This window comes from Lissotriton helveticus, chromosome 10 (genome assembly GCF_964261635.1).
Source record: "Lissotriton helveticus chromosome 10, aLisHel1.1, whole genome shotgun sequence".
Classification (NCBI taxonomy): Eukaryota; Metazoa; Chordata; class Amphibia; order Caudata; family Salamandridae; genus Lissotriton; species Lissotriton helveticus.
The window spans coordinates 1,142,978,358-1,143,004,922 of NC_136071.1; positions in this window are offsets into that span (position 1 = coordinate 1,142,978,358).

Genomic DNA, 26,565 nt, shown 5'->3' on the forward strand with positions numbered 1-26,565 from the left:
TGCCTTCTGGTGCTACTCTTATTCAGTACGTTGATGATTTGTTGGTTGCCGCTGATGACGAAGAGATTTGTAAAGAGGCTACTCTTTCTTTGTTACGACATTTGTCTGACCGTCATCATAAAGTGTCACCTTCCAAGTTACAGTATTGTCGACAACACGTAACCTACTTAGGTCATCTGTTGTCGAAGGAGGGAAGAAGCTTGACCCCAGAACGAATTCAATCGATTACGCAAATGAGTGTACCATCCACACAGAGAGAAGTGCACGCTTTTTTAGGTTTCACCTCGTATTGTAGGCAATGGATCCCTAACTTTTCCTTGCTAGCGAAACCTCTGTTGGCGCTGACTCTTAAAGATACTCCGCATCCTCTCCCTTGGTCTGATGATTGTCAGAAAAGTTTTTCTGAATTACGTGATGCATTGTGTTCTGCTCCGGTGTTGGGTACCCCGGACTACAGTAAGCCTTTCACGTTGTATGTTCACGAGAAAGAAGGTTGTGCATTGTAAGTGTTGACTCAACAGTTCCGAGACAAGCAACGGCCATGTGCATATTTTTCAGCGACGTTAGATCCGGTAGCTAAAGCGTTGCCGAGCTGTTTGAGAGCTAAAGCGGCAGCGGCTGTTTCTATCCGACAGTCTGCTGGTTTGGTATTGGATAATACGTTGATTGTGATGGTCCCACATGCAGTGGATACTTTATTAAACAGGACCAAGACACAGCACCTTACTAGTGCACGTCTTTCAGGTTATGAGTTGACACTGTTGGCTAGCCATGTTCACATTAAAAGATGTAATGTGTTGAATCCAGCTAGGTTGTTGCCGATCTCTACAGAGACGGATGCTCAAGAACAGCATGATTGCTTTCTTCGAACAGAGGAAGAAACGAAGGCTATAGTTGACCTAAAAGATACTCTTGAGAATGTTGATGGTACTTTATGGGTAGATGGTTCGTGTTTTAAGCTTCCGAATGGTGAAACGACTGCAGCATGTGCCGTCACAACTTTACATACAGTTGTTGAGACAGCACGCATAGCACAGAATTCTGCGCAAGCAGCAGAGTTGATTGCATTGACTAGAGCGTGTGTGTTGTCAGAGGGAAAGCGAGTGAATGTTTATACTGATAGCCAGTACGCGTTTGGTGTTGCCCATAGTTTTGGACGTTTGTGGAGAGAAAGAGGATTCCTTACTTCCCATGGCACACAAATTTAGCATGGGCAGTTAGTGAATGAACTTTTGGAATCTCTTGCTCTCCCAAAGCAGATTGCAATTGTGAAGTGTAGTGCGCATAAGAAAGTTGTGGATGATGTAGGTCGAGGGAATGGGTTTGCGGATGAAGTTGCGAAGGAAACGGCGAGAGACATGATGAGCCGTATGTATGTGGCAGGTCCTGCAAGATGGGTTGTGGAAAGTGGAATGTGTGAAGACACAATAGAAAGTGTGAAGATGATTCAGGCTGAAGCTACAGAGAAAGAAGTGAGTACGGGGAGAGAGAGTACGGGTATGTTGGATCCGACAGGTTGTTGGGTTGAGTTGTCAGAACACCAGCGATGGTTGTGCCTGATGCGTACATGCTCCCAGTGGTTACTATGGCGCATGGAATGGCTCACATCAGTTCGAAAGGGATATGTTGTTGGCTCCAGTATGGCAGAATGCTGGAATTCCTAAATGTGCTGAGAATGTTGTGAAGCATTGTATGATTTGTCTGAAGTGTAATCCTGGCAAGGGAACTCCAACTCCAGCTGGTCATTTTGCTCCTCCGACGTATCCATTTGAAGTGATACAGCTAGATTACATTCACATGGAGAGATGCAACAATCTGAAGTATGTCCTTGTGGTTGTTTGCCCCTTTTCCAGATGGATAGAGGCCTACCCCCTAAAGGATAATACTGCCTTGTCTACAGCTAAGGTTTTGCTCAAAGAGTATTTCCCTAGATTTGGTTTGCCGAGAATTGTATGGTCGGACAATGGGAGTGAATTTGTGGGTCGAGTCATGAAGAAAGTGTGTATTGGATGAGGGATAAATCAGAAGTTCCACGCTGCGAATCACCCCCAGTCAGCAGGTCTTGTCGAATGCTATAACGGCACATTAAAGCTGAAACTCGCTAAGATTCAAGCGAGCACTGGTCTTACATGACCGGATGCCTTGCCGTTGGCTCTTTTGTCAACAAGGACGACAGTGCATTCTCGTGTGGGACTTAGCCCATACGAAATAGTTTTTGGTCGTCCAGTGAATGTTTGGGGTGTGCCTCGTCCTAAGAAATACAGTGACCTTGAGTACCCTATGTTGGTGGATTACTTACATGACTTGACTGCTAAATTACGTGTTCTCCACCAACAGGTCTATGACAGTTTGCCGACAGCTACTGCAGATCCAGGGCACACGATCCAACTTGGTGATTTTATCTTGACAAAGAATTTTCAGCGATCCAAGAATTTGGAGCCGAGATGGACTGGTCCCTATTTGGTATTGCTGGTCACTAGAACTGCTGTTAGAGTAGCTGGTAAAAAGAACTGGGTGCATGCCACCCATACGAAAAAAGTTCCGTTGCCCTTACCGTATGATAAGTGGGTGAGGGATGGAATAGCTGACTCCGAGTGTGAAAGGGTTCCTAGATTCGTACCTTTTAGTGATGCACATTTGACATGGACTCAGTCGGAACGCGAGGATGATGATGTTCTGCAAGCTGCGGTGCCTCCGTCTCTGAGACTCGACACGACGAATCTGGAACTCCTCTTTAAGGATCAGACTGTGCCTGGCAAAGAGCGCTACAATCTGAGATCGAAAAAGAACGTTTGAAATGGACAAATAAATCTGAATTTTTTTATGTAGTGAATTACACATTGTCAGATCAAGAGACTTTTTTTTTACTTTTTCTTTTTCGAGTCACCATCCGGACTCAGCGGCAGGGTCACTGTATAAGTTCTTAAGGGGTGAGCCGCGTATTGACACAAGGTCTGTGGTTTAGGGTCGTTAGTACAATCTTGACGCACACTTAAGTGAAGAAGGAAAATTGCCGTGAGCAGCACGTTAGAGGATGGAGTCTTTTGAGTCTGACAAGGGTGTTAAAAGAGTTGATTTCAGAGTGCAAATGTGTATATTGGTTCGTAGCAAATGTTTTTTAATAATGTGTTTTCTTATGCTTTTGAATATTACGTTGGTTTGTGTGGGTTGGATTTTCTATGCATCACAACAGACGCTTGCATCTACCTCCCAACCTACTCTTTCTTTTTCTACTGTTTCTCCACATGAGTTTCATATGTTGCCTGAACATGAAGAGACACGAAGATTGGAATTTGTGAACAATTCGTTTATACAGATGTTGCATCAGCATCAGTTAGTTGTAAATACCACGAATTGTTGAATGTGTGGTCTTATGCCACATACGACTGATAAGGGAATGCCATATTTGGTTTCGCCTTTTTCGCCTAATGGGTCAGTATGGGTACTCCAATCAATGTTTATCTATGCGAATGAAGCATCTCCTGTGCGTTCTGTCAAAGATAATGCGAATAATAATGCCTTGATACAGGGAATAGTAGATATGGTCAGAGATATTGATGCATATAATGCTATCCCTAAAGATGAGGTACGAGCATATGTTGGTTGGAACAAGACGAGATATAGTATTAGTCTGACAGAGAAAGAGAGACAGAAAAGGTCTCCTCCTATTTGGATTGTACCCCACCGAGGTCATTTTTGTCTGAAAGGTAATGGTCAGAATCCGAGAGTTCAGCTTGGTAAGAGTGTGTGTGTTCACACCTATGTCTATACGTCCCAGAAATCTCCACCGTTCGTGCCAGCCAAAGGCACGTATTTTGTTTGTTATGATAGAGCATATACATGGTTGCCTTCTGACTTTTCAGGCACATGTTATGTGGCATTTTTGCTTCCCCCTACGTACACAGCTGCTTTCAACTACCATAAGACAAGATATGGTAGAGGTGTTATCGATGCGAAAGACACTGCCGCACAAGAAGTTGGAGACTTCTTTAAGGGTTTTCTGCGGGTCCTATGGCTAATGGTAGGACAATTCGTCAGCTTATGAGAGTGGTTGAGGCCACTGTAAATGAGACTGCAGGTGCCCTTAGCAATATTACAGCTGAGCTTCAAGCGGATCGCCTTGTGACATTACAGAACCGCTTTGCTTTAGATATTATACTTGAAGATAGAGGTGGAGTATGTAAATTGATCGGGTCTAGTTGCTGCGTTTTCATACCAGATAACGCCCTGACAGTGTACCAAGCCATCTTGAGGTTACATAAGTCTGCTGAGTCTATACACGTAGACGAAGGGAACTGGTCATTGATAGAATGGTTTTGGGAACTGCTGTCCAAATGGGGATGGAAGATTCTGATGTTCCTTGGTATGGCTTTAGCGATCCTTTTCTCGTGTTGCTTATGCATCCAGTGTGGTCCCGCCATTTGTGGCCTTTGTGCTACAATCTGTGTGAGAAGACCTGTCCCGAGAGAAGCGAAGGATAATAAGATGATGTTACAGCAACACCTTGATGACCTGATGAGAATAGATATAGACCTGGATTCAGATTGACATGAGTTTAGGTCATTGCCTACGTAATGGCAAAAGGAGGGTCTGAGGTTCCGTGGTTTTCGGGACCGGACTCCATTTTGTTTGCGTTGTTCATAACGCCATTTTGTGTTACCCTCACGTAGGCCATGGAGGTAACCGAACGAACAAAGTTGCATGGGCCTCTTGTTCATGTATGCATTAAACAGGCCCTTTTCTGACTTGTGAGTGAACTGCAGGATGCTGACCTCTTCACCTGAAACTGACCCTTCACGAAGCCAATTCTTCTGGCTGATCGTTGTCTGAGATTGCCAATCAATGTTCAGGATATCGTTAACTTTTAGTTTCCTTGCACATATCTTATCCTAATCAGCATCTGAATTGTTTCTTTCCTTACGACTTTTCATTACATGGGTAGTGCTTTCAATTATGGGTTTGTCCGGCTTGTGGAAATTGAATTTGGGACATTCCTAATAATTAACTTTTGGGTTGGGTTACTGTAAATTGGGTTTTTGTTAATGTGATACTCAGTTAGAAAATGTGTCCTATTGGTCAGAATTTTGCGCAGTGGGTGTACATTTATAATGAGAATATTGTGTATAAAAGGTGATGTCTTGCTCTATGAAATTTGAACAGTTTCTTGAGTTGTACACCGTGTTGTATTGATGGGATTACTGTTACTAGCTGCAGCTAATAAATTTGATCTTTGACGCCATCCAGAAGTATTCCGTGTCTCTGTTTGCCAAGACAGGAGAACCCGAAGCTTTGGGCGTGTCCCTGGCGCCGCTGGGTTCTAAAACCCGGTTCTTCAATCTGGAGATTAAACAATTAAATACATTGATACAGTACCTGACCCCCTCCCCCCCCCGCTTTTTCCCCTGCTTGTCTGCTGCTCCCAATACTAAGGCTATCAAACTTAGCTTGTAAATTATCCACTTGGGTAGGCCCTAGTTTTACATTAAAATCACCCCCTATAAAGATAGTGGAACAATTGCACAAGGATTCTACGTGTTCCTCGAGACCTTATATAACAGCTCTTTGAGATTGGCAATATGGTCTGAGTTAAAGTAACCAATATAAATATTAATTAGGACAATAATCATGCCATTTGACCATGTAGTTAGGATATCTTGAATTAGGATTCTATCAGAAGAGATTGGAATGATAATGCACACCAGGGTGACTTTTGAACCTAGATGTTAGACATACCTTGGCCCTGCCTGCAGCAGATCGAACTGCGGGGAGCGAATATGAATAATACCCATCCAAAACAATTTCCACTTTGGCCCAAGTCTTCTAAAATAGAGAAATGCCATAGCTGCAAATATAAAACCTATATTGACCTCCCACAACAGCCCACTGGGACGCCGGGGGTACCGACGGACAGAGCGGTGCCCTATTTTACCTGCGCTGTGGCCAGGTGAGGTGGGACTTTTCTCTCCTGCCAATTGCCAGGAGAAGGACGTTATCACCATACTCAGGTGATATGTATCTTTTCTTCTCATTTTGTTTTTTGTTTTAAGCAGTAGCGTGAATGGTCCTGACGAAGCAGCCAGATACCTTTTGGATCCTATAAGTCTGCAGAAACATGTCGACCCTCCATCTCCATTAGTGGTCATTTGTTTATACCACTACGCATTCATTTTATGCTTAGAGTAGAAGAAAATCCTAATAAAGTGTTTTTTGCTCTTCTATACCTAATTTTATAAGTACACTGCACCAGTTCACTTTCACTTTTCACTAATTGTAGCACTGCTTCTCAGTCACTTTAATACCTTTTTGCTCACATTGTATACCACATGTAGGATTAGGCTTTCACCATCTGCCAATCCACTGTGGGTTCCAACATATTCAAGTGAGAAATAAGGATCCCAGATGATGAAGGGCGGATCCGAGTGGTGACTGATGGGAATCTTCTCATGAGTTATGGGGGACCCTATGTGTGATTTGCACAACTCTTTGTAAGTTTATTGCCTTAGTTCTCCATTCAACACGTAAGGGTTACAATTTAGTTCATTTTTTTGTATTAGACTCCTTACTATCTCTTGTTGTACTAGCAAATATAAAGCCCCCATTCTTCGTAGTCATATTTTCTGGCTAGGCCTCGAATATTTCAAGGAAGATTACTCACATAATGCTTCAAATTCCCTTCAGAAGTTAGGATAAGATCAATAGATGGCATGGGCACCTCTTTGCACTGGATACATTAATGGGTTCCAGGAAAAGGGAGGTAGTGGCGAGAGCCCCAAGGGGGCCAATCCCATCTGGGCTCCTTAGTGGGGAAAGAGTTGGCTCATTAGGAGGGCTGAATCAATTATTTGTGGATAAGTCACCCAAGGAGAAGAAAGAGTTAAAAAACAGAACGGAAAAATGTGATATCTGAGTGGAGATGGAATGCAGACTTCTGGCCAGTTCTCTCTGAAAGACACCCAGGGCTAAATCCTAATCTTACCATAATTGGGATTGACTAGCCCTGAGTGCCCAATCAAGTGCCTGGCCATTGTGGTATTCCTAAAAGTGACAATGATACAGTCTCCCTCAAACTCCTTATTCATTTTCCGAACCCTACTCAGCCTTCTGGCCATAAGAATTTCAGAAAATAAACAACCTTGAAGCCTAGCGTTCCCCTTAATCCAATGCGCGGCTTTGTTGATTAATACTAGGGTGAACTCACGTTTGGGTGCAATTTAGGGACATCAGCTAATATGGCCACGTGGGGACAAACAGCTGGAGGGAGGTCACATCTAGAAGTGCAATCAGGAGATGACCATGCTATCTAGGCTGGGTTGGGGGGAGATTCCTGCCAGCGGGGCCCGGTGCTAATGTATTCGGCTAATGTATTCGATAGTACGGCTTCCCTTGGTTCCTGGGAGAGAGAAGCGGCTAGGTCAGGCTTGGAAGCCTTCCCAGTCAGATTTACACAGCAGCAGCTCCTCCGCAATGGGGGAGAAGTGTTGCCCCACTGCCTTACTCAGAGCCAGCAAATAAAAAGTAAAACAATGTTCTAGCATAATTTTATTTCTCTCTGCTGGCTCTGAGCCAGCGCTGTAGGGAGGGGTGGGGCCGAGGTATTGGAGGGGGAAGAGAGTCCCTAAGTGTGCATGTGTGTTTTTACCGGCCATCTCAGGCCGACCAAAACATGCATGCACACTTAGGTTTCAACAGCCCATCTGCATTGAGCAGCCAAGCTGGAGAAACCCCAAAGAGTCCTGAACTGAACAGGGCATCTTTTTGGCCCGCTCAGGCCAATCCCTGTGCTGCTCAGCAGCACGGTGATTGAATGGGAGTCTGTCCCAGGATTTTCTGGGACCAGGAGGAGGAGAGGAGGCACGGCACGATGCGGGACATGGTCAGCGGCTTCAGATAGGTTATTTTATGTTAATGAATGTATTATGACTAACCCCCCCATGCATGAAGCAACCCCTCCCGCTTTCCATTCACCAATCTCACCACCCTTTGTTTGTGGAGGCTGCCACTGGATTTACAGGGAAATGTCCCCTCTCCTCTGGCAAGCATCCATTAACCGCAAGTCTTGAACCGAACTGGGGGCCATCTGCACTGCAATTTTAACACTTTCACCCCTTACGTTCTTTCATTCTACAACCTTCCCAGCTAAGGGCCATGGAAGATAATTTGGGCTCCATTCGACCCAAGTGTTCATGCAACCCAGACATTTTACAATCAACAATTTCTTTGTCCAGTTGTCTAAGCAGGCCCTCAATAGTCTCTTTACAAAGACGGGCACTTGGTGTTATCAAGTCCAGAGGAGCAGGCATGATGGTCTTAGGGGTCTTAACAGTCTTAAGGGATAATTTGGGCACAGGACCATTTTTCTGATCTCAGGTGGAGACGAGGGTTGAGCGGCTAAGAGGGTTGAGCGGCTGTGTGGGCAAGAGGAGGCATGACTGGTTTAAAACAGTAGGATCTGTCCTCACAATCCGGCCCAGTAATGTAGTAGCATGTATGTCTGATTTGGATTGTGACAAAGCTGTTGAGAGTTGCTTCTCCAAAAGGAGGATTTCTTTATCAAGAGCACCCACCGCCTTCTCTATGTATCGATCTAGGGTGCCGATTTTCTTGGCAATGGCCCCTTCCATGTTCAGGCCTAGTTGCGATTTGAAATCGTTAATCACACCGAATGCCAGACACCAGACCCCGCGGCAAACAACAGGCACCAAACTATATATAACAAATTATAGGGCACTAAATGTAAAAAAAAAGCTGTAATCAGGGAAGTAATTAAATAACAAGACTTCACAGAACCTCAGAATGTAGGACCAAGGGGGGTGGCCCAACACAACCTCCTCCAGGCTCCTCCAGGCTAGAAAGGGTTCACCCTTGGCCCGGGCGCGCAGTGGCATAGCAAAGTCAGGTGGTACCCAGTGCGAAAAAAAATTTGTCACCCCCGACTTGACAAAATGGCAAAAATATGTGTTTAAAACACATATTTTTGCCATTTTGTCAACACCTCTGACCAACATGTCACCAAGTTCCGTGATGACATGGTGGCCATTGCGGAACGGATGACGACCAATTGTTTGCAGCCTAATGCAAGTAAATCTGAGAACCTCCTGGTGGGCAGGGACACTCACCTCTGGAATGACCAATGGTGGCCCACGGCCTTGGGAATCCCTCCTACTCCTACGGACACAGTAATAAATCTGGGTGTGTAGCTGGACAGCGCACTTAGCTTTCAGGCACAGACAAAACTAGTGGCGGGCAGCTGCTTCGGCCTCTTGCGCGTCCTGCGGCCGCTGCTCAGGTTCTTTGACCTTCATACTCACCAAGTCATCATCCAGCCTACCATTCTTTCTAGACTGAATTATTGCAACTCTCTGTATGTGGTTGCCAATAAGGCAGCCATTACTAGATTACCGAGGGTGCAAAATGTTGCTGCCCATTCCATCTTTGCACTCCCGCGGTCTTGCTCTACGGCTAAATACATACATAAATTACACTAGTTCCCAGTGGAAAAAATAATTAAATTTAAATCTCTGTGCATTGCCCACAGAATTTTTCATGCCCAGGCCCATTCCATTCTAACAAATCTTCTCACGCCCTATCTACCTGAACGTGCCCTCCGCTCATCACACCAACTACTGGTGTGCACCCCCGGTGTCAGAAGAGCCCGGGCAGGCGGTAGTTCTTTTTGGGCTCTGGCTACATCTCTTTGGAACGCTCCATCAGGAACATACAAGACCACAGGGTTTTCAGGAAGGCAGTCAAGACTTGGCTCTTCCCTTGATTTCTCTCTATGTCTTGTCTCGCCTTTCAGGCTTTTTTTCTGCGGATCCAGCGCTGGGACGCCCCATCGAGGGGGCAGCCATGCGCTCTACAAATCTGATAACATAACAGGAGGAGTGGTAAATGCACTGTGAACAGTGCGCATAACGATTTGGCTGGCTGTCTCAGACCAGCCAAACTGTCCGGCGCACTGAAGCTGTCTTCAACCCGAGCTGTGTTGCCGGGTTGGAGACAGCAGGCACAGGCTCCCAGTCTCACTGGGAGCGCAAATTCAGAGCGCTCAGGCCAATCCTGACACTACTTCCAGCAGCATGAGAGCAGCGTCATGATTGGCCACAGTGGAGTCTGGGAGCCTGTGCATGCAGAGCAGAGGAGCAGAAGAGCGCGACCCCCACCACCCCTCCTATTCGACACCAACAGTCTCTACTGGCCTAACATGGGAGCATTCCCCGCTCCCACACTCCACATGCACCATACTGAGCGAAAGAAGAGAGAACTGCAGAGTGATACGTTTCTACTGAAAAAAAAACATGTAGCTTGGGACACAATCACACCAAGGACAGACCGGGTGCAGCCCAGCTGCACACAAAAGAGTAGTGTTATCTCAGGTTAACACATTTACTGAAAAACCTTGAAATGCAACCATCTCACAATACAATTGGTAATGCCTCAGTAAATCCAGCGCTTTCCCGCCAACCCCAGCGCCGTCACTAAAGGGTTAACACAGCTAACAGAGTTTAAGCACATTGATCATAAGCGGCGGGGCAGGGGAAGCAGCTCATTTGCCTTCACAATCACACATTACTCTCAGCATGCATCATTCCCAGATATTGTTTTATAAATGGTGAAATTTGCGTCTGTAATCAGTAATTTACAAAGGGCCCTTTCAAGGGGAACTGCAGGATCCCTGGATGTTGTTTAAATGCCATTAAGGAACTCGCACAGGCATTTTCATTTCCCAGCAGTCATATTCCTTTTTTTTTCTCATAAAGTTTGTGTCATTCAGGAAATATTTTCTCACGTGTCCCAGGCGCTGTTCTTCACAAGTGCGTGTTCTGGGGGCAGGGCCAATGTTGTAGGGGCCAAGCATTTGGATTCAGCAGAGAACATGTGCTGGATGTGAGAGTGAATTCTGGAAGCATATGGAACCGCTGCTCAGAGGACGTGCAGCTCGCATTGCTTAAAAGAGAGGTGAAACATATGGCGGAGCTCTGCATAGCATTGTTCCACAATTACAGACTGAATATGTATGACTCTTGCCTCATGCTCCGCCCCTTGGCCCCGTTTGGAATCTTGAGGCCTGCAGAGGCATTCGCAGGCGCCATTTTGAGGGAACCCCGGCGCTGTGAAACAGAGACATCTGCTGTCCAGCCAAAGGGCAAACATGTATTTATTTTAAACTATTTAAATGAGCAACTCTGCTGAATCTCTAATAAGTAGTTTGACTGAATTCCAAGAAATAGTTTATGTATTTAATTTGGCGGTGGTTTCAAACTTCATGATTAACCACATAGATGCCATAGAAAACAAAACAAATCAACTTTTTTGTACAATTAGAGGAGTATTTAAGTTGTCTGACTTGCGCAGAGAGAAAGTTAAGAGATCTGAGGATTTTGGGTCCCATCATGTTCCTCGTCACAGAATTAAATTAAGCAAAAATGAATTACCATAAAATTCATTACTTTAAAAAAATTCAAACACACATTACAAAATATATACATACTTTTAGCACAAGTACTAACATACAAAACAGAAAAAATAACGATATTATTGACAACGATATTTTGACTATCAATATTACTAACTTCGATATTATCAAAATCGATATCGCTTACTTGCATATCGATATTCTTTACCACTCTATTTTGCAAGTCGATATCCTGTCCACTCAATATTAAAATCTCGATATTTTGTCCATTTGATATATTTTTTTTGATATTATGACTAGTTACCCCGGGAAATATCTATGAATTTCCAGGGAAATGATCGGGACATTCTTTCTGCAAGCAATTATTATTGAAAGCTAATTTTTATATATACTGCACCTGAATATCGAATATTCAATATAGCCATATAAATACCTGATTCAATTATGGGCCTGCGTATTCGTTATAAGATTTATCCTTTTAGTATCACTTGTCAACCTTCCCACCCATATTGTATCCATGTTGCTGAAGCCTCAGTATTTTTAAATGGCCTACCAACACCAATATGAGAACATACTCATTTCATATACACACTGACTCATGTCTCACCGATCACAACAGGCCATAAATAAAAAAAAACGATTGTCAATCTGCTCATCAAAAAGATAAGTCATAGTCAGTTACACACCATCACTGATGTAAGGATAGCAGTTCCTACTCCACTCCTGGATACTTATAACAAATTGTTGAATCAATTCTCAATCGCCGAGATTTATCTGCTGGTTTTATTCCATTTGATAAAATCATTCAAGCCAAGGTGGTCGGCCTTTTCAGAGAAAGTTCAACCGTCTTCTTTTGTAGAGAGCATTTTCGCAATATTACATGCCTCCCTCTAATCGTTCCAACACAAGCCATTTCAACGCCCTGTGATCATGACGATGCTCCTGGAAATGTTGAATCGGCTGTGTGGTTAATTTTCATGATTTTATTGTGTTAAGATGTTCTTGAATGGGTATTTTGATCTTCTGTGAGGTTAAACCTATATAGTGTAACCCACACTGACAAGTGAGTCTGTATATCACATTCACAGTGTTGCAGTTGCTGAATTTGTTCAAATACCATGTTCTCCCACTCAGCAACTGCACGCTGTTGATCTTTTCCGTCAAATCGCATACCTTACAACTGCCACAAGGGTAGTGTCCTGGTGGAATAGATGTATTTTTGATGCGCTGCGCAGGCCATGTATGCACAACTTTGTCCTTTAAATTCCATGCACGTTTAAACGTGAACCTGGGCTGTGGCATCTTACAATTGGCTGTAGAGAGAAGTGGCCAATGTTTCCTTATATTTTGACGAATTTGGGTTGATAAGGGGTCAAAAGTCATGACCACTGGCAGGCAATCACTGCGCTGTCTCACATTTCTTTCAAGTAGAGCTTCCCGAGTTGTGTTTAAAGTTCTTTTCCGGGCTTTGTTCACCACCCTGCTTGGATAGGCCCTCTGTACCAATTTGCCAGCTAAATTTTCAGACTGCTGCATATAGGTGCTTGCAGTTGAACAATTCCTGCGGTATCACAGGAAATGGCCCACAGGAAGGTTGTCACTCAAGGCTCTCAGGTGAAACGACTTATAATGGAGCAACGAGTTTCTATCTGTGGACTTCTGATGGACAGTGGTACATAGTTTATTGTCAACCACTGAAATATCCAAATCAAGATAAAATGCCTGTTGTTTACTCATAGTCCAGGTAAACACAAGGCATGCATCCAGACCATTAGGACAGTTCAGAAACTCAAGGAGACAACTTTCCGATCCAGACCATATGCACAGCACATCACCTCTATACCTCTTCCAGAGGCAAATATTCCTCTGTAAGGAATTTGATGGATGATGAATATAGTTCTCCTCAAACTGGCCCACATAAATGCAAGCCAGACTTGGCGCAAAGGTAGCACCCATCGATCTTATCTTATCTTATCTTATTAAAGTTTTATAAAGCGCTCGCACACCCAAGGGTTTCATGGCGCTAACCAACAGGACACAAACAGTACTGAGGGGACCATCATACACTAGGCCATTGCTTGGGTAAACAGCCATGTCTTTAGTAGCTTCCTGAATGGAAGAAGAGAGGTACAGGAACGAATTTCCAAGGGAAGAGAATTCCACAGCTTGGGTGGCGAACCTACGGCCTCCTTTGCGTGTTAGATTATAACGAGGGGTGATCAGAAGGGTATGAGAAGCAGACCGGAGGCTGCGGGAGGGGGTATATCTAAAAAGAAGTTTCTGAATGAACTGAGGACTACGAGTGTGAAGAGATTTAAAGACTATGCAGGCCGATTTGAAGGTGACACGGTGTTGAATGGGGAGCCAATGAAGTTGCCTCAGCAGAGGTCTGGCTGACTGCCATCGCGGGAGGCGGTGTATCAGTCTAGCTGCCTGGTTCTGTGCCATCTGCAGACGTCTACTGAGTGTGACAGGGAGGCCAAGGTAGATGGCATTGGCGTAGTCTAATTGAGACAGCACCAGTGCTCTGACTACCTGGGTCAGTGCTGATTGAGTGAACATCTGACAGATCTTTCTAATTTTCCGCAGTTGAAAGAAGCAGGTGGACACAACAGAGTTGACCTGAAGTTTTAAGGAGAGCTCGTTGTCAATGAGTACCCCTAGGCTTTTGACTGATTTAGAGGGGACAGGTGGAGGACCCAATTTAGACGGCCAGTAATGAGGGCCCCAAAATGATTGACTATTGCCGAACAAGACTAATTCCGTCTTGCACGGATTTAACTTGAGTTGGTTCTCGTCCATCCACTGACAGATGTGGAGCATGGTTGCTTGAAATTGATGGATCGAGTACGGGGAGTTATCAATTGTAAAGGTGAGTTGCAGATCATCTGCATAATTGAAAGTAGTAACCTTAAAGGATTGAAGAGATTGAAGCAGCGGGAGGTTGTAAATATTGAACAGCAGAGGTGACAGTGAGGAACCCTGGGGGACTCCACATGAAGTCTGGAGTTTGTGAGATGAAAAAGGGGGTAGGCCAACCGCTTGAGTGCGGTCGCACAGAAAGGATCTAATCCAATTGTGTGCCAGGCCGCAGATGCCCACGGATCTGACACGGTCGAGAAGAATGTTGTGGTCGACCGTGTCAAACGCGGCAGACAAATCAAGCAAAACCAGCGCCTGTGGGATTCCCAAATCTGCATTGAGACGCAGAGAGTCAAAGACTGCTACAATGACTGACTCGGTTGAATGGGCTGGGCGGAAGCCAGCCTGGGAAGGATGTAAAATGTCAGTTTGTTCAATAAAATTTGAGAGATGAGAAGTAACATGCGCTTCCAGTAACTTGGCCAGGTACGGAAGCAGGGATATAGGCCTGTAGTTTGAGAAAGTAGTCGGATCTGCTCCCGGCTTTTTTAGAAGGGGCAGCAGGACTGCATCCTTAAAGGATTTTGGTACTGTCCCTTGAAGCAGGGAGGAATTAAGAAGTCTTAACGCCGGAGTTGGAAAAGCGGCATATACCGTCTTTAAAATGTGAGGTGGACAGCAGTCATAGGGAGAGCCTGATTTAACCCTATTCAATAGGGATGTAAAAGCTGGGACGTCCAGAGGTGGAAAATGGTCCAGGGATAAGGGGTTGGAATTGTGAGCAGGAGCATGCGGAACATGATTAGTGACAGAAATGCTAGATTTAATGGTGGCAATTTTGTCCAGAAAGTATTGATTCAGGGTGTCGCAGAAGTCTTGGTTGGCAACAGGCTTGGACTCAATTCTACTGGGATTCGAGAGTTTTTTTACAATCGAGAAAATCTCCTTTGGATTGTTGTTAGGGTGTTCCGGATACTTGTAAAAACAGCTGATTCTTGTAGCTGAAATAATTTCGCTTCAGAGCCATCTCTATGCACTGTAGCACAAATGACTAAGGGGTATCATAAATCCACTCATGGTCCCCAAGAGCACGCGTTGCTGCTACCAGTGTAGCATCCTGGGGTATGCCAGTATAAAGTGACTCAATATGCATAGTCACCAGGAACTGCTGTTGAGAGTCATATTCTGTTTCATAGAGAATATTTAAAACATTAATAGTGTCCTGAACATAGGCAGGCTGTTTTAATACCGCCTCCCTCCAAAATAAAAATCTGCAAATTTTGACAAAGGTTCAAGGACATATTGTATCCCGATACTATTGAGTGTACAAGGGGCGGTCTTTTGGCCTTGTGAATTTTCAGCAGTATATAAAATGCTGGTGTCCTGGTATTGGTGTTCATTAAAAACTCAGCCTCTTTGTCAGTAAACCATTTTTTATCTTTCGCCTGGGCGACCAATGTCTTAATCAAGTCTTGTAGCTCATCGACTGGGTCTCTGGGGAGCAGTTGGTAATTCTCACCCGCACCAAGAAGTCGCAAGACTTCAGACTCATAGTCACTTGTATTCATAACAACTACTGCCCCACCCTTGTCTGCAGTTTTTATAGTTATTGCATCATTATCCTGCAAACTTTTAAATGCCTTCCAGTCATCACGGCTCATGTTACAAAAAAGTATGTTTTCTCTCGGACTGTTCTAATGCAATGATGTCATCAAGCACCTGTTGCTCGAATACCAGCACCTCTGTCCTACTGACGAGCTAGGCGGACAAAACTTGGAGGGGTGATGTAAATTAGTTGAAAACAGCAAGGGAGGGTTAGTGCTCTTATTTGCAAAACTTTTTAAAATCTTGATCTTTCTCATAACCTCATGAAATTCCATTCTACATTTAAAGGAATCATTTCGGGGGGTCGGAACATATCCCAAACCTTTATTCAAGACCCGCAATTCACTAGATGTCAAAACGGTATCAGATGAATTGACCACTATGTTGTTCACAGATGGGTCCAGCCCTGACTGCGGGTTATTCGTGGCGAGTAGGTTGGCCATGACTGATCTTGATTCTGGCGTGTATGACCTCTGCCTCTTTGTGCTCCCCCTCTGTTGCCCCTCTGATTCTGTCCTAAAAAAGACCTTAGTAGGGCTCCTAGATCTTCGTTTGACTTGGCATGGTGGTTGAACCTAACTCTATTTTGATTTGAAGATTGTGCTCCTGTATCTTCTTCCTCACTTGAGGTATTATCGAAAGTCCAATTTTGAGGGGTAATATTTATCCTCCACATAGGGGAATGCCCACTCGTGGTAACGCTTGAGCCCTTTTATCTTTTGGTTAACCATATAGTTTTTATAATCTGCTAGATCCCCTTGGATCCGTGGCAACTGCTCCTTTGTATCAATGATAGCTGTGTCCCTCTTAGTGTTCTCTTCAAGTTCTAGACACTCTTTTAGCAATTCCTCACTACGGGGTCCATTAGGATGGCGGACGGATCCATGACCGCTGTGCTGGAGGCGGCGGAAAATACACCTCATCGTCCGCAAGCTGCGGGCCTTCCGTCCGCCATATTAGGAAGGGCAACTGGGCACATTTACCGTCCGCCGCGGAAAAACGTGCACCGCCGCGGGAACACACCAGACACCAGGGCGGACGGAGCCAATCCGGGCCCACCGTCGTGCGGAATGACGTCCCGACCGTTCACAATATTACGTAGTCGGAAACAAACCAGAACACTGCAGCGGAAACACCTCCATCTCATAGACGGCGGAATCACCACAACGGAGAGGGAAAGCAGTGTCACGAGACCCACCGCACTGACCCGACCGCCATGGACCCAGCCCTACACGCCTTCCAGACCCTGTTCGTACTTCACTTACAGCAAGTCATGCCCCGTCGTGGACGCCGCCGCAGGTACGCAAGCATGCAATACACACATACCATGCCACAGCATGCATGAACACTATTACATGTTCACACCAGCAGCATCTGATTGGCAATGAGGGCACTTGTGCAATGCCCGAGGGGCCGGTGTCCAGTCTCAGTTGAGGGTTGCTTTTGTGGGCAGCCATGGTGGACCGATTTGGGTGGCCTCTGCATTTGTAAACGACCGCCAGCGGCCCAGTGGGTGCCTAAGAGGCCTTTCTGTAAGCAAATGGGCGTTCATTGCCAGCCTCCCATCAATGGCAGAGGTGTCACTCCCTTACTCTTGCTGGGCCGGCCCAGTAATATATGTATATTGAGCAGTGCAGGGGGCATGATAAAAACTCGCCTCACTTGTTGTCAGGTGCGTCACCAGTGTGAACTAATGCGTGGTAGACAGGACATGTTGTAAATCACAAGAAAGCCACAATGCAAGTGCACAACAAGCACGGACACTGACAAAGTACACAACATGAGTAACTGACTTTATTAAACATCACAAAGATAGCACTCTGATGTACCCAGGAGCCAGCCCAGTGGCCAGTACACATTGCAGAGCATGTTCATGAGAAGCTGCACAACCAAGGGGCAAGAAGCAGCACAGTTCCAGGCAGGGCAATGAGAGAGTGCAGAGCATGTCCATGAGAAGCTGCACAACCAAGGGGCAAGAAGCAGCACAGTTCCAGGCAGGGCAATGAGAGAGTGCAGAGCATGTCCATGAGAAGCTGCACAACCAAGGGGCAAGAAGTGCCGCCAGATCAGGATGTGTCACTGCTAGGATGCATGCCATCAGTGGGGTCATGGTGGGGTCATGGTACGGTGTCCTGTAAATGACCTGATTGATTGATTGATTGTGCCAACCTGCCAGTACGTGGAATCACCCCCAGTGTCATCTCCGCCACGTTCCTGCTGAGCCTTGAGATGTCGTCCCACCGCTTGCGGCAGTGTGTATGTCACCTGTTGCACACACCCACAGCACGCACATCGCGCGCTATGGCCCTCCATATGGCCTTACGCTGGTGAAGTTTGAGCTACGGATTTGGAAGGTAAGAGGAAGACATGTCAGTGTACATTAGTCAGTCAACACAGGCACACTGTACATGTGAATCACATAAACATAGCAGGGGAACTGCAGATATGGCTGGTAGGTACTTATGCCATGAGACTTACAGAAAAGGCATGGGAGCCACACACAAACTAGATAGCTGGTATGGGGTTTGGAACAGCACATGTACCAGCATACACATATCTTCTTGGTGCCCATGGGTGAATCAGATGTCATATCATAGTAGCAAATCAGCCTGTGAGTGAACCAGACAAACCCCACAATGTCCAGGCAGGGCTGGAGCACACCCACATTGCCCTAAAATGCACACCACCGACCGACATGGCCCTGGTGGAAAGGGATTCGATTCGATTAGCTTTATTCGATTTCAAAAAAAGAAAATCATAAAAGCGACACCAATACAGAAAAATACATCAACACATTAATACATTTCACTTCATAAAAAGATTAAATGAGCTTAAAGATAAATTAAATTAATAAAAAATGAATCAGCTAATCAATATACAAAAACAATCAAAATGCAAAATCAAGGTACCGAATGCCGCATGCACAAGTTAAAAAACTGGCGAAGACTGGCCAACAATACGAGACCCCTTATTGCCATCACGAAATTACTCCATATTATCCGACATTATGATGGGACATATAGTGTTCTGGGGTAAAAGTCACTTAGAGACCAAACTGATATGGGACCATCCCCTATTTGTGGCTGCCGGGATTGGAGGTATGGTACGACATATTTATGTTTAAACTTCACAAGTACCAAATCGCCCGCAATGTTTTTTGTGAGAGGACCCAACCAGCCCACCCTTCGGACACTTAATATGGTCCCGTCTAAATAGGAGGGCAGGGGTCTATTTTTGGTGAGCCAATACACAACCTTATTCCTTAGGTCCTGCTGTCTCTCAAGTTTTCCCTTAGGAAGTTCAGGTATTCCTGAGAGAACACTCACAATGGGTACTGCCTCAGGTGGCAAGTCTAAGTGGTTAGTTTTGTGGGGAAAAGTGTCTTGATTAGACTTGTCTTTACTCCGCCCCGCCCTAAGGTGCAAAGATTGTGATGGCCTAACGGCTTTAGCAGCTTTTGGGGTATTTATATCTTTAGAAATTGGCGTATCTCTAGGGACTGGATGCTGTGATCGTACGGGTCCTACCATAGATTTAGTAACTGGAGAGTTGGTAACAAGTGAATTGACTTTTATAGCTTTTATAGCTTCCTCCACACCCCTAAGCCTGTCCTCTAGACTAGTTATTTTATCAGTCAACGGAGTTATGATTGATTTCATCATGGTTTCAAGCTCCAACAATGTGAAGGCCTGTGTAGGTATTCTCACATTAGAAGATGAGGAAGTTGGAGCTTTTTCTGGGACCAGAGGGATGTAAGAGGTTTTGCATAATAGATTAAGTTCATCCAGTAGTGATATTACCGGGGCTATATTAGCTGACTGAGGCGCAGAACCCAAAGCGAAGGAGCTATCTAGAAGCGGGGATCGTTCTATTCTGTCTATATCTTTTGCAATGGGCGGTATAACGCGCTTAAAGTACGTGTCCAGTGTTCCCTTAAGCAGATCACACTGGGGGGTGAGATTTATAAGGTCCGCTTTGCCAGGCATATCGTTGGGGCTATCACCAATGAGGAAGTATTGTACAATATCAAAAACCCAGGGAGGAGCTTCTTAATGTGTCCAGAAAAAGTCAATGGGTAACAGTACCTTTGAATCAGAAACTGAAGGGGGGGTGACCCGACCCGGCCTCCTCTGGCCTCTGACGGCCGCAGACGGCCCCGCCCTTGTCCCGGGCTTCTCCCGGCGCCGACCCGCGCGCGATCCCGCGACGCGGGGGGTAGCCGTGGATTTATGCCCCTCCTGGCGCGGGTCAGAGCGGCTTCCTGCCGCTAAGGATTGTGGGGATTGTGGTTCCCTCGGGCCGATCACGGCCGCAGTAAACGCCGGTTTCTGGGTCCAGCCCCTGACTTCCCCACCAACACGCAGGACTCAAAGTGCTGCAACGAGTCCCCCGCTCCACCGGGGATAGCCGTGGATTTATGCCCCTCCTGGCGCGGGTCAGAGCGGCTTCCTGCCGCTAAGGATTGTGGGGATTGTGGTTCCCTCGGGCCGATCACGGCCGCAGTAAACGCCGGTTTCTGGGTCCAGCCCCTGACTTCCCCACCAACACGCAGGACTCAAAGTGCTGCAACGAGTCCCCCGCTCCACCGGGGATAGCCGTGGATTTATGCCCCTCCTGGCGCGGGTCAGAGCGGCTTCCTGCCGCTAAGGATTGTGGGGATTGTGGTTCCCTCGGGCCGATCACGGCCGCAGTAAACGCCGGTTTCTAGGTCCAGCCCCTGACTTCCCCACCAACACGCAGGGCTCAAAATGCTGCAACGAGTCCCCCGCTCCACCGGGGGTAGCCGTGGATTTATGCCCCTCCTGGCGCGGGTCAGAGCGGCTTCCTGCCGCTAAGGATTGTGGGGATTGTGGTTCCCTCGGGCCGATCACGGCCGCAGTAAACGCCGGTTTCTGGGTCCAGCCCCTGACTTCCCCACCAACACGCAGGGCTCAAAGTGCTGCAACGAGTCCCCCGCTCCACCGGGGGTAGCCGTGGATTTATGCCCCTCCTGGCGCGGGTCAGAGCGGCTTCCTGCCGCTAAGGGTTGTGGGGATTGTGGTTCCCTCGGGCCAATCACGGCCGCAGTAAACGCCGGTTTCTGGGTCCAGCCCCTGACTTCCCCACCAACACGCAGGGCTCAAAGTGCTGCAACGAGTCTGTGCCATGGCCCCAACATGGAGGGACATGGACATGCAATTTCCACACCACCACCACGGATTGTCACATGCACACAACAGACCTGAGTCAGCCCACTGATTACTAGCCTTCATATGGCATGTGCTCTGCAACACTGCGTGCCACACCCATCTCAAAGTGCGGACCGCGAATCATGAGGAACTGGGTACACATCACATCACCATGCACACAGCATGCCCAACTGTGTCCCACACAGCCCCCAGCATGCCCAGACTGCAGATGCACAGAGTAAGTGGTGCACACCATGCCCCCTCATTTACATCACACTGCACTTACTAGCACTCCAGGGGCACCGTATAGCCTCCCATACTGGTTGAGCACCCCGTCCACGAGGACATGCAGCTCCTCAGTGGTGAAGGGACGGGACCGGATCTGCACAACCCTCGACATCACAGTGTCCAGGACACTGGCACAGCAGCACCTGATTCTGTAGGGAGCAGGCAGCAGCAGGTAGAGGTGATGGGTGCAGGCAGTACTGGCTGGAGACTGGATCTGCAGCAACAGCAGTGGGTGTTGGAGGGAGCAGGCAGCAGCAGGTAGAGGTGATGGGTGCAGGCAGTACTGGCTGGAGACTGGATCTGCAGCAACAGCAGTGGGTGTTGTAGGGAGCAGGCAGCAGCAGGTAGAGGTGATGGGTGCAGGCAGCACTGGCTGGAGACTGGATCTGCAGCAACATCAGTGGGTGTTGTAGGGAGCAGGCAGCAGCAGGTAGAGGTGGTGGGTTCAGGCAGCACTGGCTGGAAGCAGTGGAGATGTGTTGCACACTCCCACACATATATAGGGCCCAGAGTCAATTTCATTGGTACAGGGCAGCTGCAATTGGTGTCCCAGGTCTGCCTTATCTCTCCAATGACTGGCCCCGCGGTGCCAGTGCACGCCTTCCACGATTTTCAAACTTGCATTTTGCAACCGCGATGGCGGTTCACATTGGCTTTTGAATAGGGTGCCATGGCGGGGACACACCGGCGCAGTCATGCATGCGCTGCCGCTAGGGTGCATCTTTCAAATGCATCCAGTTTCCGGCACCGCGATGGAGGTTCACGCATACTGCGGGGGCAGGGCAGGCTTTCCGCCACATTTAAATCTACATTGTGAAATGGCAGATGGTATGTCCCGTCATGCAGAAAGAGAGTCCCACCGCCGTTCCCCGGCGGTGTCTCACCGCCCATGCCCATTCAGTCTAGGGGCCCGGCATTCAGATAGCGGTACCCACCGCCGTTCCCCGGCGGTGAGTCACTGCCCACGCCCATTCAGTCTAGGGGCCCGCCATGCAGATAGCGGTACCCAACGTTGTTCCCCGGCAGTATCTCACCGCCCATGCCCATTCAGTCTAGTGGCCCACCATGCAGATAGCGGTACCCACCGCCGTTCCCCGGCGGTGAGTCACCGCCCATGCCCATTCAGTCTAGGGGCCCGCCATGCAGATAGCGGTACCCACCGCCGTTCCCCGGCGGTCATCGACCATGCCCATTCAGTCTAGGGGCCCACCATGCAGATAGCGGTACCCACCGCCGTTCCCCAGCGGTGAGTCACCGCCTATGCCCATTCAGTCTAGGGGCCCACCATGCAGATAGCGGTACCCACCGCCGTTCCCCGGCAGTGAGACACCGCCCATGCCCATTCAGTCTAGGGGCCCGCCATGCAGATAGCGGTACCCACCGCCGTTCCCCGGCGGTGAGTCACCGCCCATGCCCATTCAGTCTAGCGGCCCGCCATGCAGATAGCGGTACCCACCGCCATTCCCCGGTGTCTAATTTTTAGTTTGTACAAAATAATGATTTAATATAGGAGGGAGAATGGAGAGTCGGCGGGGATGTATTCATAGTTGTGGCAGGTAAGAGGACTTTTTTATCATTTGGCTGCAAATTCAGATGCCATTATTACTGCAGAAAAAGTGAAAAGCTTGTTTGCAAAGAGATTTTCAGTTTTACGTAATACCTGACTCTTTATGATTATTTGTTTAGAAGCTGTTCAAGTGAACATTCTGACAACTTAAACTATGTGCATAAGAAGTGAGCTTGACTTTATCTAACTAGTAAAAATAGCAACCTTTAGACATTTTTATATGTTTCTTCATAACTTATATCTTTGGCATTAATCTAACATAGATTAATGCCAGTCTCCAAGGAAATGTAAAATGAGCAGTCATGGTATCTCCTGAAGTCTAGGAAACTAAAACCTCATTTGTCTTTACAGTTTGATTGCATTAACATTTGCCCAAGGGTAGATCTATATATTTCTTCGTCTGGTAATATATTTTTCATCCTGGCCTGCGACTTTCATAAGGTTAGATGTGATATTGTTTCATGTTTATTTCTACGAATGCAGTTGTGTGGTGAATTACCTAATCTATGTCAGTTTGAACTGCCAGTTTGATTTTAAATGTCGCTGGTGATAGTGGCATCATTTTTGATCATGCACAGTTACTCTCATTGCCAGTAAATATGCCAAACGAATTAACTATATGTAGGACACCAGCAGTCTAATCCTTAAGACAGGAGGTGTCATTAGCATATCAGCAACGAAAAAATACCCCTTATATTATAATTTTGCAACATTCATTCCATGAATTTAAGATGGATTTAATAAATTAATGGTTGTCTTTGTGAATGGTTCTATTGTTGTATGGCAACAACAAATATATGGTTAAGGGGAACTTTGCTTATTGGTGTACATTGTACTTACACCATTGGTAACAAATACAGACATCAATCATTGATAGAGGGCTAAAAGTGTATCAGTAGTTTCAGAAGTTTGAACAGGGATTTCCAGTTAACAATGTCAAAATCTTTCTGAGCATCAAAACTACTTACTAACCTGGTTGGGCAATATAAAAATCATATATGTATGATATTGATTAGTTGACAGATATATAATATATGGGAGCCTGCCATCACAGTATAAAAGCCTGTCTCTAATTTCCTTATTGCAAGTGACTTGTGATGCATCTAGTCACCTGTAACAGGGAAACAAAGTAGCTGCTGTACTGTAATATCTTATTAAAATTTATGTCAGTTGTCTTCAGATGTCACAATACCTCCTGTCAAAGCCGGCAGTGAGGGTGAAAGGCAGATCATGGAGCATAATTACAGCTTTGGTTTAAAGAATAAAAACAAGAACTGCCTTTGTCTTTTTCTAATATATTTTTCTAAAATGAAATACTATTAACAGAAAAGACATATTTCATGGCAACACAATCTCTGCGTGTTGCAACACAATCAGAGCCACAGCATAAATGTAACCGTACTTGCATGAAACTGATCCTAATACCTTTTGGCAAACATTATTAACTGTATCTTGGTGTGTCTACATTTGCAGTGGAGATTCTGTTTCATTCTTTGTGCCTGCAATGAACAAGAAAGTGCATGACACTAATGATTTAAGAGCGTTGTGGAAAGTGTGATGAATTGCTCATGTATTATAAGGAATACAAATCCATCTACCGTACATTATTAGGATATTGCCAGGGCTCAGGAACTTCTTGGTGACTTCCAATAGTCTTATCATGTATTGCAAGGGTACTTTATCTGATATGTAACCATGTGTGTTTCTAATAAAACAGCTTTCATCAAATTTGACTATATTTGTGATTTGACATAATCTCTTCCCCCAGATTTTGGTTACAATCCTATATTCTCTATCCAGTAAAAAATGTGTCTACATTTCCCATGAAAGGAGAGACTTTTACTTGTTTATAGATCACTATTACTAGAAATTGCTTCATTGAGCATGGAGAGAATTTCTTTTATATTTTTGTTCTGGTTTTTGCAAATTATGTAGGAAAGTTCCGATTGGAAAATTGTAAAGAATGTGTTTGTAAATTAAACTGGATCAGGAGTGTCACTTGAATGAAGACAATATATTTTAATTTTCAGTTTTTTCCTTCTTGATTTAGGGAGTCTTTAACTTTCTCATATGAACATGGTATTGGCATATCTTTTAAAAACATTCTTCTCATTTTATTCTGCAAAGGCTTGGCTACTAACGAGTGATATGCTGACCTTACTGAAAGTATCATTGATGTCTTTGTCATTATCATTGTAAGTGAGGAGGCATTCATGCCTTTTAAGCCATTGCATTGCTTTTCTGCTTCACAATTGTCATAACTTGGTTTTAGAGTTAACTTTCTTTGCAGGATTTTGTTTAATTGAGAAAAAATCAAACACTTCCTTCTCCGAGTAGATATTATTACATACCTTTCTGTAATAGTCTGCATCTTTGGCTAGAACAGTAGGCATAAACTAGTTCTATAACTTTGAGTTGTTCCAATATTTGAAGCTCTTGTCTATTTATTTGTTTAAGTAAAAGGGAGTTACTGAACTTTAACTAGTATTTATTTCAGTGAGTGCAGAAAGCATTTTCTTTTAAGTTATGGATGCAGATTTTGAAGACCCAAATGGAGACGTCACATTGTACAAATATGCTTGTAAATTCAATCTGGACCAGAAACGTTACTTAGGCAAGCTAATTGATGACAGTTCCAATACCACTTTTCATAAATTCAGATTAAGGGAGCCTTTTGCTGTCTCAAAAAATGTGATAATAATATGCCTCTAAGAAAGTACTTATCATCTTCGTCTGTGAGCACTAGGCTGCTGGACATGTCTACAGAGTCATTGATGTCTTTATCATTATGACTTGTGGGATCTTCATTTGTTTTCAGCCATTGAATTGCTTTTCGGTGTAATAATTATCCTAACGTGTTACTTCACTTCCTCCTGTATACTAGTAGTTTTGCTTCATTAAGTGTACATTGTTTAGACTACATTTAAAAAAGGGAAGTTTTCAGGGAAGTTCAAAGGGTAGCAGCTCCAGTTACTAGGCCACATCTCTTCCCCAGCTGTGTTTCAAACTTTTCATCTGTAGATACATACAAATTTGTCCAGCTAGTTCTACAGGTCACTGCAAAAGATCATAAGTGAAATAGATTACACGATTCATGGTAAAGATTCATGTAATATTTGAACAAATTAGGTGGTGCCCTTCTGAGCAGACTGGAAGCTGTGAGATGCAACTGCACAGCTTTTAGAGGGCTGAATTACAACAAATCAGATACTGCTAATTTCACATCATATTACATGAATTGTAATGCAATGCTGTTTCCCTCCCTTTCACTTTACAGTGGTCAATAACGAAATACAAACAATGATTTTCAATTACTTAAATCTTTAAATCTCTCATCCCTCACATGTAACCAGTTGTAGCAGAGGCAATGCTTTGATTCTGCTCTGGATAGTATCATGCAGCAGAGGTGATGCGTTGCTTCTGCTTTATCCACAGATGGGCTTGGCAGAGCACCTTCAGGGCCACTTTCAATGGTCCAGGGCTGGTATGGCAACACTTGGAAGGTAGGATTCACAGATGGAAGAGTCCAGGTGCTAGATCCAAAGTTGCTGGAGCTTTCTTCCCCTGAGGTTCTAGCCAAGAGGCCAGCCAACCAGCCCCTGTAGTCACTTTGGGGTCTTCTGTTCAACAGATGCATGTCCAGTCCTCTTACCCAGGCA